Here is a 20257-nt window from a genome sequence, read left to right on the forward strand (position 1 = left end):
GAAATTGCTCTCGCGACTGAACCACTCCAATGCGCTCCTGTCACAAAGCAAAACAAATCCAATATCAATTTCCTCATCAAAATAATTCATATCCAAATAAAATTCATATCAAGTTGAAACTTTGAAAATCTAATCAAGTTCAACATCATATAAATCCATTTTCATATCAAATCATATCATCTTGTAACACAACTCAAGTTTCACAATCATATCAACTTGTAACACAACTCAAGTTTCACATCCATATCTACTTGTAACACAACTCAAGTTTCACATTCATATCAACTTGTAACACAACTCAAGTTCCACAATGCAGCTTGTAAAACAACTCAAGCTCCACATATATATATCAACTTGAAACAATTCAAATCAAATCAACTTCATATCAAAAACATCCCTATCAAAAACATCCATATGAAATCAGCATAAAATCAATATCAACTTGAAACATTGCAAATCAAATCAAGTTAAATCAAAACTCATATTGGACAACTTATCGAAACAATGACAGTAGACACGTAGAATGACAATTTGCACCTATCTTGGCAGAATTGGCATCCACCTACCAATTTTCTTCATCCAAAAATCACACTTTACCAAAATTTTTCCCTATGCGCTAAACAATCTTGTCTAAGCGCTAAACTATTGGGTATGCGCTACCCTGTCCTCTTAGCACGCTACACCATTTACCCTCTACACTAGCCAACATCTACGCACTATCCTATCCTCTTTCTATGTCACCTAACCTACCGTAAGCGCTAAACTACCCTATGCACTATCCTATCCTAGTCTGGCACTCCAAACCTAATCCTATGCACTAGGGTATACCTACGCGCTACCTATGCCTACCCATGCAACCCCCTAAGAACCCTATGCACTAGGTCTAACCTATGTGCTACCCATTCTATCCTATGTGCTACCCTATGATCCCGATGCGCTAACCTAATCCTAAGCGCTACCCTAACCTACCGCTACACAATCCTAATCTTTTCGGACGCTACCCTATTTTATTAAACCCTACGTGCTATGAAACCTATCATATGCGGTATGCTTTGACCCCGACGCACTAAACCGTTAAATCCGTGTGACAAAATTGAAAACGTGATAAAAACGACAAAATAAAAATCCAAAAGGTGAATGTTTACAATTTTCACCAATGAAATGGTGACAATTATCAACATAAGACTGCTTGAGAGGAGATGAAAGAAGCATTAAATGCTTGAGAAGACCTCATGGTTACCTTAGAAGGTAAGGGTTAAGGTTAGGTTAGGGTTATCCAATGGATAAAGCTTTTACCCAAGGGATAAACTCTTGTGCAAGGGTTAAAGGAATAACCATGGTCAAAGCAATGAATGCTTGATGAGACCCCTGGGTTAGATGAGGGTTAGGTTAGTCAAAAAGTCTCTAACCATGCCACTAAGGGTTAGTTAACCATTAATGGTTTGAAGATTTTGAGGACAAATTTGTAAGAGTCCTTCCAAATTTGGGGATATTCAACAAGTTAGCTTGTTGAATGGATAAAGGCTTTAATACTTTTAGAAGACTTTACTCCAAATTTGAGAAGTGACCTCCTCAAATTTAGGGAAAGGGGATAATGAATAGATTTGGGTTAATTGATTAGGATTAGCTAGATTCGAGAAGAAATTAGGAATAGGGTTTAGGAGGCAAGTGGGAGATGTAGCATTTTGCAAGTGGATGAGGGATAATAGGATTAATTGAAATAAATTGCTTTATTTCAATTTGGTTGCAAATTGGGAAATTAAATAAATTAGATTTATTCGATTTGGGGTAAACTATTAATTAGAAATAAATTTAATTAAAAGTAAGAAGAAGGTATTTAATTAAATAAAATTATTTTGTTAATTAAATGATGTAAAAGGTTTAAGTGAATTTAACTAAATAAATTGAATAATTTATTTAATTAGATAGAAGAATGTGGGTGATTTAATTAAATTAGATTTAACTAAATAGAGGAATGAGAATAAAATGAACATTGAATATTCATTTAGGAATATGGTCATTTTTATACATATACAAGTATTAACTAAGATCCACAATGGTCAATGCAAAGTTCATTTTATAGAAAAGAAACACCCACCAAATATGGAGAGTTAGTTATTAGTGGCCATCCTTTTTTTCTAATGTGCATAGGATGGGAAAAAAATGATACTAGCTAGCATTTTTTAGGTAAATTAAAAGGATATAATAACATTGATACCTTTAATAAATATATTCTTGAACACAAGATGTCACTAAGAGGGGGGATGAATCAGTGATTTCCAATCTTAGTCCTTTCCTAACCTATGTGTGTAAACCATTAACAGATCTAACATAAAGCAGACATACCAATTAGATGGGAGACTAACACAAATTAAATCACACATAAAAGATACATCTCATAACACCAAATGTATGAGGAAAACCCAAGATGGGAAAAACCTCAGTGAGAAGAGCTGCTGGAGACTACTACTACAATCCAACCTCACAATGAAAACCTTGGTTAAAACATTTAGGGCACCAACCCAGGGAGTACCACTCCTACTTTAGGGAACCAACCCAAGGAGTACCAACCCCTTATTTTAGGGCACCAACCCAAGGAGCACCAACCCCTGCACTGAGATCCAACTCAGTGATCTACAATAAACATATGTCATATACAAAAGTAATATCTTTGTTACAAAAGAACTTTGTAACTCTCATGTATGTCTCTTCTCTGGTTCTCCTCTCTTCAATCCTCTGTTGGTTTTCTCCTCACCTTCTCACTGTAACAACCCTTTTCTCCTGCTGCAACCCACTCTCTGTTGCACCTTGCTTTCTGTTGCACCCTTACCAATTCAACCTCTTCTCCTTCTTTGTCGGTTCTTATTTCTGTCGGTTCTCCAATATTTTTATCACACTACTGCTGGTCACCACCGGTCTTCTTCACTCAATCAATTGTATATTATCTGATTGCTGTTGATTATAAACTTACTTTCTTTGCAATCTTCTTTGCCTCTTCTCTGCCAGTTCACCACCACTGATGCACTCCTCTATCAGACTTATTGGAAAACTACCAGTTGCCTCACTATTGTCAGTTGAACTCTTCAACCCGTTTCTCACTCACATAGTCTCTCCTCTGATTCTCATTGAGAACTTGACATATTTTCTCTCTTCTGCAGCAGCAATAACAATATCTTTGGCTCGCACTCTTATAGCCAGATTTTCCCACCTAAACGTGAGTTTGAACATTGGCACACTAGGGTTTCTGCCATGCACTGAATCTGCATCCGCTATGATCTCTGATCATCATGACATATCAAATCCAATCTAATATCATGTCCTTGATCGATGTTCATCACTCAATCAATGAGCATCTCCCATCTATTTACCTTGCGAAACACGTCTTTTATCTTTAGTCATCTATAGCATGATTTTTGACCTTTTTTATGATCGATCATGTGAGAGATGTGGTTTCCTTTATCCTCTTCAATCTGCAAGATCAATCTTTTCTAGATCTCTGTTGTTTCCTTGATCGCAAGCCACAATCCTCTACCTTTCTTCCTCAAGCTTTGCAGTCGCCATTAAATGTTGGACCAAATGCCAATGACGTCACCAACACATCACACCGACCTATGCATGGATGCCACTTCACCTCCACGTGGCCCCTTTATCGGCATCCACCTTTGCTAGGTCAGTTATGTCTATCCAGATAAGATCACCGACCAACCACACAACCTGGTTCATCTACTGGTTCACAGAATCTGTCGATTATACCCTAACTATTTTGTCTTCAACCTTGCAGTTTGCTTTTCTTCTAGTAGAAGACCTAAACCGGCCAACACACATGCCAACCTACCTCATGCACATCTTCATCAGATGGAAGCCTTCTGCATTTGCACTTTGTCAGCATTACCAGTGGACATACTTACTGATAAACACCTTGATGACATCATGCTATCAACCTTCAACTGTCTCCATCTATTTGCATCTGTGGTAACACCTTTCTTCACCACTAGATCGGTTTTTCTATTAACATGTTTCTCAAGGTGACAAACATATCCTTCCTTCTTTGTATTGGCAACTCATCATGTCTGCCCTTCTGATCTGATGCATATCCCTTATCTCATGCACCTAAGGAAGCTTAGTGTTTCACGAGTTCATTTGGTGTGAGCCTTCAATCACTTGCCTTTAACCTTTTGTCTTATCTTGAACGACTATGATGTATTCCATGCATAATAGGAGATAATCTCATCTTACCGGTGGGAGTGGATCCTTGTCATCTGTATCCTGCATTTCACCAGTGTGCTTTCCCTGTTTGATGAAAATATCTTCAAACAGGCACATGTGATCCAGTTGGGATACATTCATTGTCAGTCATCTCTTCAAATGGTGACTACATCTTTATCTAGTGGGAGTCTTGCTATTTCACGTCCACATAGCATACTAGTGGCCTACACATACTTCACCTATGATGTTGATGTGATTTTGGTAACATTCCTCTGCTTCATTACAATCAACCACTCAACTTCCTTCTCTCATGTTGGTTGGCAACTATGCGCTGCCAACATGTCATAGTTTCATAGTTTCACACTCATCCCCTCACCATCCTCATAAGGGAAAGGACAAGTTCAGTCCACCAACAAAATATAATGAAGATAATGAAAAGATTGTGAGGTCAAAATTAAAACGCATGTGATTTAAAAAATAGATTAATTGTGTGGATTGGTAGAGTGGCACTAAAGAGAGCTATAGATAGTTTATCTTTTGAATCGGTGTATGGAATTGATGCAAGGATATCAATACATAAATTGATGCCTATTTATAAGTTTTGCAAGAAAATAATGAGTTTAGTCATGTTATAACTAGAAGAATACACCAACTCATTGATCTCGATGAGAATAAGAGAAGGGTCCAAATAGTTAATAGGAAGAAGAAAACATGGAAAGTTTAAAATAATAACCTTGCATTTATAACCATATAGAGGAGTGAAGTGAAGAATTTCCTTAATAATTGAATTGGACATTACACAAACCATTATTGTGCCTTTGAAGATTACAATAATCATAAAAAATATATATATAAAATATGCCTATAGTAGATGAATCAAAAATATACAAAAGCCAAAAAAAAGAGACAAAACAATGTATGATAACCTCTTCTTCCATTTATAGCCATCTAGAGTGAAGTGAATAATTGTATTAAGCATTGAATTGGACATTCTACTAGTTATTAATGTGCCTTTGAAGATTATAATAATAAAAATAAAGAATCAAAATAAACTTGGCCTATAGTAGATGAATAAAAAATATAGAGAAGCTAAAAAATGAAGATGAAGTAATGTATGATAACCTCACCTTCCATTTACAACCATATAAAAGAATGGAGTGAAGAAATACCATTCCCAAAAAAAAAATTAATCATACAAAACTAAAAAAAATGTTGGTTCTGATAGTCCTAAAAAATGACTGCACAAAATTTTTCATGTTTGATCAAAATATTGGTCATTCTGGATTTATTTTGTCCTTTGTCAAAGGTCAAGGTCTAGGGTTTAGGTTTTCTAAATTTCTGATTAAGTCTTGTGAAGGAAAAACCCTAAACCTATTATATTTTGTCATTACCTTTTTCCACTTAAGCCAAGGGTCAGTTATCGTTGGCAGGGCCATTGAACTTCCTAAGCATTAAGTTTTTTTCATTCGAGCCCCTTATATTTTCCTAAGTCTAAAATTTTAAATACTTCGGTCGGTGGATAAAGGCATAATAGATCTGACAGTCCATGCTTCCCCATAGCTGAAAATGCAAGGAAGATAAGGACCGTAGCATCACGAGATGATGCCACGTTTCCTTGGTGGATAAAGGTGAGTCAGTGGTTTGACTGTTCAAAATCATTATATTACCAGTTCTCAAGAGGTAAATACTAGCTTACTAATGATCCCATCAATTTACATGTGTTTCAATGGAGGGTGATGTTATAATCTGGGCGAAAAGGTGCTCAATTTTTAATTTGCAAAGGTTGGCAGGCATTGTGCTCGCAAGGTAAAGTGCAAACATATCTAATGACTCTCGTAACCCCGAGAAGGAAGATGTAGGAAGTTTATGGACCATGGTATCACGAGATGATGCCACATGTCCTAGGCTGACCAAGAAGACCAACAATAGGGCCACTGACAGTGTTAGGCTAGGAGATGATATGGCACTGCTACGTCACATGTTTAATGGGTCCATAAGCCACGATGGAAGATCAATGCCATATTGACCATAAGTGATCATTTGATTTGCTAGGCTGGGCAAGATCTACGGCGAAGTTTCAAACTGATTTTTAAAAGGGGCATTAAGGGTAATGGTTGTCGCTCGTGCGGGAAAGTTAGAATGGATAGAAAACAGGCTTGTCGACATGGAAAATGATAGCGACAAGTTGGGACACTTGGATGTTGACTCATTCTTGAGGCACTAATTTGAAGATTTCTATTGAGTTAGGATTGATTAGACAAGCAAGGACGATGTCTCAAAGGCATGGAAGGATTGGGATAGCTTTTGAATTAGAGGAGGATCACGGGTTCCCCGATGACATCAGAGATCACTTGTTGATAGAGATTCTGAAGCAGAAAATGTACACTCAAAGAAGAATAAAATCAAAACAAAATCATCCACACAAGATGAACCTTAGTAGGATGCAGTGGATTTGATAGGCATGATTTCTAGAATCCATAACTGGCAGGTTGAGTTGAAAGCACCAAAATGATGATTTTTCACGTGAATGAGAATCACCAGATGAAGTGTTTTTTATTATAAATACAATGAGGTGGTGACCTAATTGGTAGAAGAGAAAATAAGCCTTTTCATTTTCTGAGAGAAGTTCTTTCTTCTGCAAGGAAGATGATGTTTGAGCAAGATCGTGCATGGAGTTGTTGTATGCTCTATGATACTGAATGGGTGTTTTTCTCTTATGTGAGTATGTTTATTGTCAGAGGGGTTGTGAAAGTGAGAAGGATTGCTAGAGGGGGCATGAAAGCCTTTTCTTATGAAGAAAGGCCACGCATGGCACAATCTCTACTTCTACTCTGCCACTGGATGGTAGGGGGTTCTAAGAAGGTGTCATGCCCAACTTTTGGGCACGAACGGAATTTTTTTTTTTTTTTTTAAAGACTTAACTTAATACAACTAACTTAATTAAAATATTCAACTAAGTACGATTAACTTAAATAAAATAATGCAACCCTATTTGGTCTTAACTATGTTTCAAATAAACCAAGCAACTAAACTAATGAGACAAAAATAACCTATGTTAAAAACGAGCCATTATTTCCCCAACTAGTGAATATTAATCTTCTATTAAATGGTTAAATTCTCTAATAAGAAAATTTCCAACTAAATATAAGATTTCTAAAATAAGTTAAAAACTTTCTATAGTTCATTAACCACTTGGGTCAGATATTAACTCATCCTAACTCTTAGATTAAATAAATTTGTTAAATCAAGTATTCATTAATTTGAAACAAGCCCATTAATTCTCAGAATAGAGGGGCCAACATGGACAATTTAATCCTCTAAAATTTACCCTCCCAAATATAAAATCTCTCTCTCTCCTTTTTTTTTTTTTTCACTTTATTAAAATGCTCCTACATTTATCAATAATTTAAAAGAAAACATTACTTAGCCTTACAATCCACTATTTGATCCCATATGAATATCAAGATTTAATCCACACATATATATATATATATATATATAAAATATATTCACATATATATATATATATATATATATAATATATATATATATATATATATATATATAATTATATATAAATATATATACATATATATATATATATATTTTTTTTTTATCCACACTTTAATACACAACTGATAATTTATATTTCCCAAAGAGGGTGGGGTCTTCCTTTTATTAAATTATTCAACCCCCTCCCCCCTTCCATACACTCCTAACACACACATATCTAATTTGAATTCCCTATGAGAATTTGCCCTAACCCGAGACTAGGGTTAGGGCAAATTGGCCAACATCTTTTACTTTCCCCTTTTTTTTTGTGTAAGCGAGCTGGGAGTGTGTTTCCTTATTTTTGTGAGTGTGTGTGCGCGGGTGGAGGAGTGGCGGCCGAGCATCGAGCCCGTGGCGAGGCCGAAGGGAGGAGGCGACGGAAGGGTTATCTTCCCTTGTTTTCTGGGCGAGTGGAGTGAGCGGAGCATAGGTTGGAGTGGGGGGGGACGCCGGGCGGAGACACCCGTTCGGGCGGAGGAAGGGTTTGGAGTTAACACCGCTGCGCGGGGGAGTAAGGAGGAGGCGAAGCGGGGGGAAGTGCCGGCAGCGCGGGGCACCACCAGCTGCGGTCGGTGCCGCCCGCAGGCTGCGGACGTCGTCGCCCACAGTCTGCGGGTGCCGCAGGCTGCGGCCGCCGCCGCCCAGGTGCTGCGGCCCCCGCGATTTCATAGCACAGTTTCTTTTTTTATTAAACATTTTTTTGTTTATTTCGTTTTTTAAACAAAGTTAAAACCATCAAAAAAATTTATAATATGTTTTTTTTTTTCTATTAACATTTATAAATGTATATATATAAATATAAATATATATATATATATATATATTTATATGTATATATATTTTGGTAAAATAAAATACATATAGTTTTCTATTTGGAAACTTGCAGATTTCTCATAAAAGGAATATATATATATATATATATATATATATATATATATATATATATATATATATATATATATATATATATATATATATATATATATATATATATATATATATTGAAAAACTTAGCATAATAACAGTCCTCTCTTTTTTTTTGTATTATCAGAGCTGTAAATATTCTTTTTTTTTTGTATAACAGATTATCAAAATGATATTTGAGGAGCAAAAAAAATATTTATATATATCTCTTTTTGCTACCATTTACTTTTTTTTTATATATATAATCCCATATAGGCTTTCCTTTTGAGTTTAATATTATTTTGTAAATCATCAAATGCATTTAAAGGGATTCCCTAATATATATTCCTTTTTTTCTTTGTAACAAAATGCTAATATTTATTGCTAAATGTTTTTTTTTTTTTTTTTTTTGCAAAGAATAGACCATTATAATAAATTTCATTTCTGCAATAAACAGGAAAATAAATGACTGTTTTCACTTAAATTTATAGCAGCATAATATTATAAGGAACATGTAGCAATAAATTCCATTTACTTGCAGAATTCATAATAATGCATTTACTTCTCTTTCTTTTGTAAAACATGAAAATCTACATGCAATCTAGTGCATTGCTTTCTTCATTTGCAAACTAACTAGAGTAGGGAAGACATTATGTATTTCATTAGCAAGGTAGATACAAAATAATTATGGATACAAAATAAACATGAATACAAATGGGTTGAAATCCCAACAATGTTTTTCTCTACATAGTAACTTGAATATAATACAACACTTTCTCTTTCTTGAAAGTAAATACTACAAATGCTCACATTTCTTCTTTTATACAAACTACTACATTGAATCTATCCATTTCTCTTTTTTTTTTTAAACACTTTTCTGCAACACAAAACAGCAACATAGCTCTTTAATCCTTCTTTTCCCATCCCATGCAACCTGCAATAAAAACACATCTTGACCATGGAGAGCTCACCTCCCAGCCTAGGCTTACTAGTAGCCACCCCCGAGCTTGGAGAACCAAGCACTAGACGGGTTACAATCAAGAAAACTCCACAACAAACATAGGAAGACACTCAACATACAAATTTCCCATCCCAAGCTACACTTTCACCACATTCATGATGATTCTTCCATGGGTGGAAGTGGACCAAGTACCAATGGGGAGATTGCAAGCCAAATACAACACAAGCCACCTCATGGCAACACAAATGTTACAAAATACTTCCACATTCCTTATGCCCCCCAAAAAGCTCAAGGCCATATTTACTCCCCTTATGACCCCCAAATGCATACACAAGGCTATGCAACAAGGGTCACAAAGGACACCCTTGAGATCACTCTCCATAAGGAGAGCCTCTCACCCAAGGCTGTCATACTCCTTCCACCCCAAGATCTTCCTACCCTCCGAAGAGTAGGAGATCTTGGACACTCCCAAAAACAACAAGAACACAAAATAAATCACACGAAAATGAAAACTACACATTCTTTACTTCAAAAAAAAAAAAAACTTCATAAAACACTTTCTTTACAAGCATCTCTTTTCTTCTACAAAACAACATAAAACTAACTCATACAACATAAACAAGAAGAGATAAGAAGAAACCAACCTTATTCTGCCAATAGGTATACTAAAATTAGTTGGGGATGAGCTGCCCAATTCCACACAAACTTTCTTCCAAATTCCTCCAAAAAAATTCTATTCTCCTACTAATTTTTCAAAACAAAGCATAATCTCCAAAAATGGAGAGTGGGTGATTACTCACTAAGTCTCCCATTCTTGCCTAAGAAGGCCTCTCACACACTTCCCAACCCCTTGGGTGAGGTGAGAGTTCCCATTGGTTGCCCTTCCCAAACTCTTACACATTACTAAAATTGGAAAGGGAAAAGGTGGAAGAAGATGGGGAAGAGAGTTTGACATCAAAAGGGAGGGTTGCCTATCCTAGGTGGAACTTTCTAAGTTGAATTTTCGTTTATCTTGGAAACACCACTTTTTGAAGTGACTAAATAGTCACATGGGAGAAGCCAAATGTTTCAAAATACCCCTAACCCATAGGTATACCCTTTGGACCTTTGGAAAAGCCTTAAAACTGACCCTAGGAGTCCTTTAAACCCTTTAGAAACCCAACTGAAGTTTACCTACGGGTCAAACTTGAGTTGACCACTCCCAAGACTCCCTACCCAAGGCAAATTTGGGACCACACTCATGTTTTTGAATGGCTTTGGTAGAAACAAAACTCCCTCCAAGAGACAAGTCAAAATCAATGACACTAATCAGCACATGTGTCAAGTGACACAATAAAAATACAATATAAAAATCACACATGGAATTTGTCTCTTGTAAGATTACACATATACATATAAATTAATTTTTAACACTCAAGCATCATACACTTCACAAATAAAAAAAATTACAATGGGGTGTTGTCTCTCCAAATAGACAACTCCCGGCTTAACAAACATACATCGGTCTAGGCCTGGTTCTCCATATCAATTCCATGGTCACATGGATAATTTTCCTGCGCATCTCAATTAACACATTAGTAATTCCAAATAATCACAATTATACATAATCAAATGCATGGATTTCATTGCACATCAAACACTCATACATTTGGCAACAACAATTCAATAGCTCATTCGTTAAAATTCAATTTCACATAAGCAATTAACATAAATTTTTTTCAAAATTGAACCATTCATAAATAAGCATCATTTTTCTATCATCAAAATGAAATCCTTCAAATTTCCAATAATGACACTCACCATCACAATGTAATTCTATTCTAGTAACATATCTAAAGTTTCATAATCATCATGCATGAAATAAAGCATCAACATATGTCAGTGTGATCCAAATCATGGAATCACATAAGTTCTAAGTCCATAAAGCATAAAATAAAGCATCCATAATAGTCTCAATATGCAAATAACTAAAAATGTCAAACTGAGTCGGGGTAGGGCCTCACACCCTCCCCCTCTAGGCATGAACTTCCTCCTGGAGTTCATCAAAAAGGTGGGGGTACTGTGATCTCATACGTGCTGCATCCTCCCTTGAGGCTATGACCTCATCATAGCAATCCCACTGGACCCTAACCTGGTCCAGCTCTTGACCTCGAAGGCTCAGCGTCCGGTGTGCCAAAATGCGAATGGGCTCCAAAGCTAGCTGCCCGTCCGATTCCACCTGCAAGGCATCCCAATCTAGAATATGAGACTCATCGTAGATATACTTCCTCAAAACTAAAACATGAAACACATCGTGGATGTGTGACAGGCTAGGTGGCAATGCTAGACGGTAGGCAACTGGCCCTATCCTCTTAAGGATCTCAAATGGTCCTACAAATCGAGGTGTGAGCTTAGAACCCTTTCCATAATGGATTGGACTCTTATGCGGTCGCACTCTCAAGAAGACTCTGTCTCCAACTGAGTAGCTACGATCAACCCTCTTTGCATCTGCATATTTCTTCTGTCTATCCTATGCCTCTCTAAGATGCTGCCTAATCAAATCCACCTGCTGCTCCATATCCCGAACTATCTCTGGACCAATAGCAACTCTGTCCTCTATGCGGTCCCAACTCAATGGTGTCCTACAAGGCCTGCCATATAATGCCTGATAGGGTGGCATCCCCAAGGACGTGTGATGCCCATTGTTATAGGCAAACTCCACTAAGGGAAGATACTCCTCCCATCTGGTCTGGTGATCCATGACATACATGTGAAGCATATCCTCTAACACCTAATTAACTCTCTCTGTCTGGCCATCCATCTCCGGATGATAGGCTGTACTGAAATTGAGCTTGGTACCCATAGCTGCCTATAATGCCTTCCAAAAAGAAGAAGTGAAGAGGGAATCCCTGTCGGAAATGATCTTACGTGGAACACCATGAAGTCTAACAATGTCTTGCAGAAACAATTGTGCTACTGCTGGTGCTATGAAGGTGGTACGAACTGGTGAAAAGTGAGCCACTTTGGTCAACTTGTCAACCGTCACCAAGATGGCATCATGGCAGCGAGATGACATAGGGAGACCAATGATAAAGTCCATGGATATAGTATCCCACTTCCACTCTGGTATAGCATGAGATTGGAGCAACCCACCTGGATGGTGGTGCTCCCCCTTGACTCTCTGACACTCAAGGCATCGGGCTAACAACTTGGCAATAAGCTGTCGCATACCTGGCCAATGGTATAGTTCCCTCAAGTCTGCATGCATCTTCTTGACCCCGGGATGTGCTGCATAAGGAGCTCTATGAGCCTCTGTGATAATGAACTCCCGCAATCCCCCGGAAGAAGGTACATAGATGCGCCCTCTATGGCATAATAAACCATCGGACTCTAAGGAATAATCCACATATTTCCCTTCTAAAGTTTCCTAAGATCGTATAGCCTGGCAAACCTCTAAATACCATCTGTCCTCTGGCAATCGCTGCATGATCCGATCTCTCAAATCCGTGCTCATAGACATGGTGTATTCCTCGTGACGTCTCCTACTCAAAGCATCTGCAACTACATTTTCTTTCCCTTTGATGTAGTGAACATCAAAATCATACTCACACAAGAATTCCATCCATCTCCTCTGACGTGCATTAAGATTCGGCTGAGTAAATATGTACTGAAGGCTCTGATGGTCTGAGTGCAACTCAAAGTGATGACCCAAAAGGAAATGTCTCCATCTCACAAGTGCATGCACTACAGCTGCAAGCTCAAGGTCATGAGTAGGGTAATTAAGCTCGTGAGTCTTGAGTTTCCTAGACTCAAAAGCTATAGCTCTACCATTCTGCATAAGTACTGCTCCTAAACCCTCTAGGGAAGCATCTGTGCAAACCATGAAATCAGTTGAAGGATCTGGTACTACAAGGATAGGTGCGGTAGTAAGTGCCTTTTTAAGTTCCTGAAAGGCCTTCTCGCACTTCTTTGTCCACTCAAACTTCTTCCCTTTGCGCTGAAGAGAAGTGATAGGATGAGCAACTCTAGAGAATCCCTCAACAAAACGTCGGTAATAACCTGCTAAGCCCATGAAGCTTCTGACCTCTGTCACATTGGTAGGTGCTGGCCAATCCATAATGGCTCTGATCTTTGATGGGTCTACTGAGATCCCATCACCGGATATAACATGACCAAGGTACTTGATCTCAGTTCTAAAGAAAGCACACTTCGACAAACTGCCATACAACTGATTTTCCCTCAAACACTGCAAAACCTGTCTCAAGTGTTCCTCATGTTCCTCCTCATTCCGTGAATATATCAAAATGTCATCGAGAAACACAATCACAAAACGGTTGAGGAATGTACGAAATACTCCATTCATGAGACTCATAAAAGCTGCTGGGGCATTCGTAAGACCGAATGGGACCACGGTGAACTCATAGTGGCCATATCTAGTGCGAAATGCGGTCTTGTGGATATCACTATCCACTATCCTCAACTGATGGTACCCTGACTTTAGATCAATCTTGGAAAATACTCTGGCACCTTGAAGTTGGTCAAATAAATCATCGATCCTGGGCAATGGATATCAGTTCTTGATAGTTACTTTGTTCAACTGACGGTAATCCATGCATAATCGGAGAGATCCATCCTTCTTCTTCACGAAGATGACTGGTGCACCCCAAGGGGACACACTAGGGCGAATGTGGCCCTTCTCTAGGAGTTCCTCAAGCTGAATCTTGAGCTCATTAAGCTCATTTGTGGTCATTCTATATGGTGCTCTTGAAATTGGTTCGGCTCCTGGAACAAGGTCTATATGAAAATCAATTTCTCTACGGGGCGGCATACCAGGTAACTCTGAAGGAAATACATCTGAGAATTCCTTAAGGATGGGGTGGTCGTCAATGGATGGTTCCTTTTCCTCTTCTTCTTCTCCATCACTAATGGTGATGGCAAATAACTGACATCCCTTTCGCATGCTTTGCTTAAGCTGCATGGCGGAGATCATACGAAGAGACACGGGTCTCTGAATTCCAGTGATCACTATTGGAGAGCCATGATCATCCTCACACTCGATCCTTTTTAGGCGATAATCCATCTTGGCTCTGTGGTCATAAAGCCAATCCATGCCAAGTACGACGCCATATGATCCGAGTGGTGTAACTCTAAGGTCTACTAAGGTGGTGGTATTACCAATCTGAATCTGACAACCCTTAACCTCTGATTCCACTGACACTCTAGCCCCTGAAGCTAATTCCACTTCCCAACTGACCTCTTGCCTAATTGCCACTAGCCCGCAATGCTCCACAACCAAAGGAGATATAAAAGAATCAGTAGCTCCTGAATCAAATAATATAGATATGCTGCTACCTCTGATCATACCTGCTACCTCAATAACTGTGGCCTGATGCTCTGCCTGGCGGTTGTCAACCGCTGCGAAGACCCTATGGGACTTGCCCATATCCCCAATTGTCGGCTCTGATGCTGCCATCCTCTGATTCCCTGCCATCTGACCCTGAGGACACTCTCTCACCATGTGTCCCATGGCTCCACATGTGAAGCAAGCGCCTCATGCCTGAAACTGCACTCCCTATGGTCTGGAGAAAGACTGTCCCCCTGTCCTACTAGAACCACTGTACCCACCTCTAGAGGACTGCTGAGTCCTCGCCGGAGGTGTGTATGGACCTTGAGATCTCTGATCTCGCCTCTGACCCTGTGACTGCCACTGCTTGGGCTTCGTGCCCTGCTGACTCTGCGGAGGCCTTTGCCTCTAGTTTTGCTGTGACTGCTGCGGAGGAGGGGATTTGGAGAACCTCGATGAGTGCCTGTTGTTACCTTTCCAATTGGGTTTCTGAAACCCATAAGTCTGTGGTGAAGGGTTACGGTTCTGGAACCGATCCTTCGTGTCCTGAGGTCTGGCCTGAATCTCCTTGGCTATCAAAGCCTTCTCCACGGCAACCTGGAGGCTCCCTGGAGCAGCCATTCTCACTGGTCCTGCTATGCCGGAATTCAATCCTCTGATAAATCGGTTGACGAGAAGCTTTTCATCTTTCAGGTAGTCTACATAAGGTAAGAGTTCAAAGAACTTGTTCTCGTACTGTGTCACTGAAAGACCCTTCTGCTGGAGGTCATGAAACTCATCCACCCTACGCTGTCTGAAATGCTCTGATAAATACCTCTCCCTGAATCTCTCTGTGAAAATCTCCCAAGTGAGGGTCTCTATCTCTAAGCCACACTTATATTCTTCCTGTCTCCACCATGTGGAGGATGTTCCTCGCAATAGGTGAACCGCTGCACGTGCTTTTAGATTGCTCTCATAAGAGCGCAATGCAAAGCACCTATCTAGGCTTAAAAGCCATGCCTCTGCCTCTACCCCGTCGGTAGATCCCCCAAATGATGGTGGCTGAAGACGCATAACCTCTCTGATTAGATCCCCTGGATCTCGACGTGCCCTCTCAATATACACTGGTGCTACGGCTGGAGGTGGTGCTGGTAGGTGAATGGGTTCAGGCTCATGCCCTGCCTGACTCTCTACGGGATTAGGAGGTGGGCTCCTACTCCGTTCCCGTTCTACTGTTCTATGACTTCCTGAGTTCTGGTTCTCAACATTGTGGTCTACTGCTGTAAGCCTATCCTGAACTAAGCCAATCAGGTTCTGAAGAGCTACCAAGATGTCTCGGTTTGGGTCAACTGATCGCTCAAGAGGAGCTGCTGGGTCCACTTCCTGAACCGATTCCTCCCTAATGACCTCTTTGCGTGCCATGCGTTCACGCCTAGGGCCTCTACCACGTTTGTGAGCTTGTCGCGTAGTTGGAGGCATCCTCTTTAAGAAAATAAAATAAAATGAAATAAATAACTATTTTAGGAGAAAATATTTTAGCTAATTTAAAAATAAAAATAATTACAATTTAATTAATTAAATAATTATAGCAAAACGTAATGGAGTAAGGTTCCTAGTGTTGGCAACTTGGCTCTGATACCAAAATGTCATGCCCAACTTTTGGGCACGAACGGAAATTTTTTTTTTTTTTTTAAAGACTTAACTTAATACAACTAACTTAATTAAAATATTCAACTAAGTACGATTAACTTAAATAAAATAATGCAACCCTGTTTGGTCTTAACTATGTTTCAAATAAACCAAGCAACTAAACTAATGACACAAAAATAACCTATGTTAAAAACGAGCCATTATTTCCCCAACTAGTGAATATTAATCTTCTATTAAATGGTTAAATTATCTAATAAGAAAATTTCCAACTAAATATAAGATTTCTAAAATAAGTTAAAAACTTTCTATAGTTCATTAACCACTTGGGTCAGATATTAACTCATCCTAACTCTTAGATTAAATAAATTTGTTAAATCAAGTATTCATTAATTTGAAACAAGCCCATTAATTCTCAGAATAGAGGGGCCAACATGGACAATTTAATCCTCTAAAATTTACCCTCCCAAATATAAAATCTCTCTCTCTCCTTTATTTATTTTTTTTCACTTTATTAAAATGCTCCTACATTTATCAATAATTTAAAAGTAAACATTACTTAGCCTTACAATCCACTATTTGATCCCATATGAATATCGAGATTTAATCCACACATATATATATATATATAAAATATATTCACATATATATATATATATAAAATTATATATACATATATATACATATATATATATATATATATATATTTTATCCACACTTTAATACACAACTGATAATTTATATTTCCCAAAGAGGGTGGGGTCTTCCTTTTATTAAATTATTCAACCCCCTCCCCCCTTCCATACACTCCTAACACACACATATCTAATTTGAATTCCCTATGAGAATTTGCCCTAACCCAAGACTAGGGTTAGGGCAAATTGGCCAACATCTTTTACTTTCTCCTTTTTTTTTGTGTAAGCGAGCTGGGAGTGTGTTTCCTTATTTTTGTGAGTGTGTGTGCGCGGGTGGAGGAGCGGCGGCCGAGCATCGAGCCCGTGGCGAGGCCGAAGGGAGGAGGCGGCGGAAGGGTTATCTTCCCTTGTTTTCCGGGTGAGTGGAGTGAGCGGAGCATAGGTTGGAGTGGGGGGGGACGCCGGGCGGAGACACCCGTTCGGGCGGAGGAAGGGTTTGGAGTTAACACCGCTGCGCGGGGGAGTAAGGAGGAGGCGAAGCGGGGGGGAAGTGCCGACAGCGCAGGGCACCACTGGCTGCGGTCGGCGCCGCCCGCAGGCTGCGGTCGGCGCCGCCCGCAGGCTGCGGACGTCGCAGCCCGCAGTCTGCGGGTGCCGCAGGCTGCGGCTGCCGCCGCCCAGGTGCTGCGGCCCTTGCGATTTCATAGCACAGTTTATTTTTTTATTAAACGTTTTTTTGTTTATTTCATTTTTTAAACAAAGTTAAAACCATCAAAAAAATTTATAATATGTTTTTTTTTTCTATTAACATTTATAAATGTATATATATATATATATATATATATATATATATATATATATATTTATATGTATATATATTTTGGTAAAATAAAATACATATAGTTTTCTATTTGGAAACTGGCAGATTTCTCATAAAAGGAAAATATATATATATATATATATATTGAAAAACATAGCATAATAACAGTCCTCTCTTTTTCTTTGTATTATCAGAGCTGTAAATATTCTTTTTTTTTTGTATAACAGATTATCAAAATGACATTTGAGGAGCAAAAAAAATATTGATATATATCTCTTTTTGCTACCATTTACTTTTTTTTTATATATATAATCCCATATAGGCTTTCCTTTTGAGTTTAATATTATTTTGTAAATCATCAAATGCATTTAAAGGGACTCCCTAATATATATTCCTTTTTTTCTTTGTAACAAAATGCTAATGTTTATTGCTAAATGTTTTTTTTTTTTTTTTTTGCAAAGAATAGACCATTATAATAAATTTCATTTCTGTAATAAACAGGAAAATAAATGACTGTTTTCACTTAAATTTACAGCAGCATAATATTATAAGGAACATGTAGCAATAAATTCCATTTACTTGCAGAATTCATAATAATGCATTTACTTCTCTTTCTTTTGTAAAACATGAAAATCTACATGCAATCTAGTGCATTGCTTTCTTCATTTGCAAACTAACTAGGATAGGGAAGACATTATGTATTTCATTAGCAAGGTAGATACAAAATAATTATGGATACAAAATAAACATGAATACAAATGGGTTGAAATCCCAACAATGTTTTTCTCTACATAGTAACTTGAATATAATACAACACTTTCTCTTTCTTGAAAGTAAATACTACAAATGCTCACATTTCTTCTTTTATACAAACTACTACATTGAATCTATCCATTTCTCTTTTTTTTTTAAAACACTTTTCTGCAACACAAAACAACAACATAGCTCTTTAATCCTTCTTTTCCCATCCCATGCAACCTGCAATAAAAACACATCTTGACCATGGAGAGCTCACCTCCCAGCCTAGGCTTACTAGTAGCCACCCCCGAGCTTGGAGAACCAAGCACTAGACAGGTTACAATCAAGCAAACTCCACAACAAATATAGGAAGACACTCAACATACAAATTTCCCATCCCAAGCTACACTTTCACCACATTCATGATGATTCTTCCATGGGTGGAAGTGGACCAAGTACCAATGGGGAGATTGCAAGCCAAATACAACACAAGCCACCTCATGGCAACACAAATGTTACAAAATACTTCCACATTCCTTATGCCCCCCAAAAGGCTCAAGGCCATATTTACTCCCCTTATGACCCCCAAATGCATACACAAGGCTATGCAACAAGGGTCACAAAGGACACCCTTGAGATCACTCTCCATAAGGAGAGCCTCTCACCCAAGACTGTCATACTCCTTCCACCCCAAGATCTTCCTACCCTCCCAAGAGTAGGAGATCTTGGACACTCCCAAAAACAACAAGAACACAAAATAAATCACATGGAAATGAAAACTACACATTCTTTACTTCAAAAAAAAAAAAACTTCATAAAACACTTTCTTTACAAGCATCTCTTTTCTTCTACAAAACAACATAAAACTAACTCATACAACATAAACAAGAGGAGATAAGAAGAAACCAACCTTATTCTGCCAATAGGTATGCTAAAATTAGTTGGGGATGAGCTGCCCAATTCCACACAAACTTTCATCCAAATTCCTCCAAAAAAATTCTATTCTCCTACTAATTTTTCCAAACATAGCATAATCTCCAAAAATGGAGAGTGGGTGATTACTCACTAAGTCTCCCATTCTTGCCTAAGAAGGCCTCTCACACACTTCCCAACCCCTTGGGTGAGGTGAGAGTTCCCATTGGTTGCCCTTCCCAAACTCTTACACATTACTAAAATTGGAAAGGGAAAAGGTGGAAGAAGATGGGGAAGAGAGTTTGACATCAAAAGGGAAGGTTGCCTATCCTAGGTGGAACTTTCTAAGTTGAATTTTAGTTCATCTTGGAAACACCACTTTTTGAAGTGACTAAATAGTCACATGGGAGAAGCCAAATGTTTCAAAATACCCCTAACCCATAGGTATACCCTTTGGACCTTTGGAAAAGCCTTAAAACTGACCCTAGGAGTCCTTTAAACCCTTTAGAAACCCAACTGAAGTTTACCTACGGGTCAAACTTGAGTTGACCACTTCCAAGACTCCCTACCCAAGGCAAATT

At 38.4% G+C, this 20257-nt stretch overlaps 1 pseudogene; it reads left to right on the forward strand.

Moving 5' to 3' along the window:
- Window positions 1-20257, forward strand: part of LOC131035378 (putative beta-D-xylosidase) — a 148868-nt pseudogene that overhangs the window by 117077 nt on the left and 11534 nt on the right.

The sequence above is a fragment of the Cryptomeria japonica genome, chromosome 2 (genome assembly GCF_030272615.1).
Source record: "Cryptomeria japonica chromosome 2, Sugi_1.0, whole genome shotgun sequence".
NCBI lineage: Eukaryota > Viridiplantae > Streptophyta > Pinopsida > Cupressales > Cupressaceae > Cryptomeria > Cryptomeria japonica.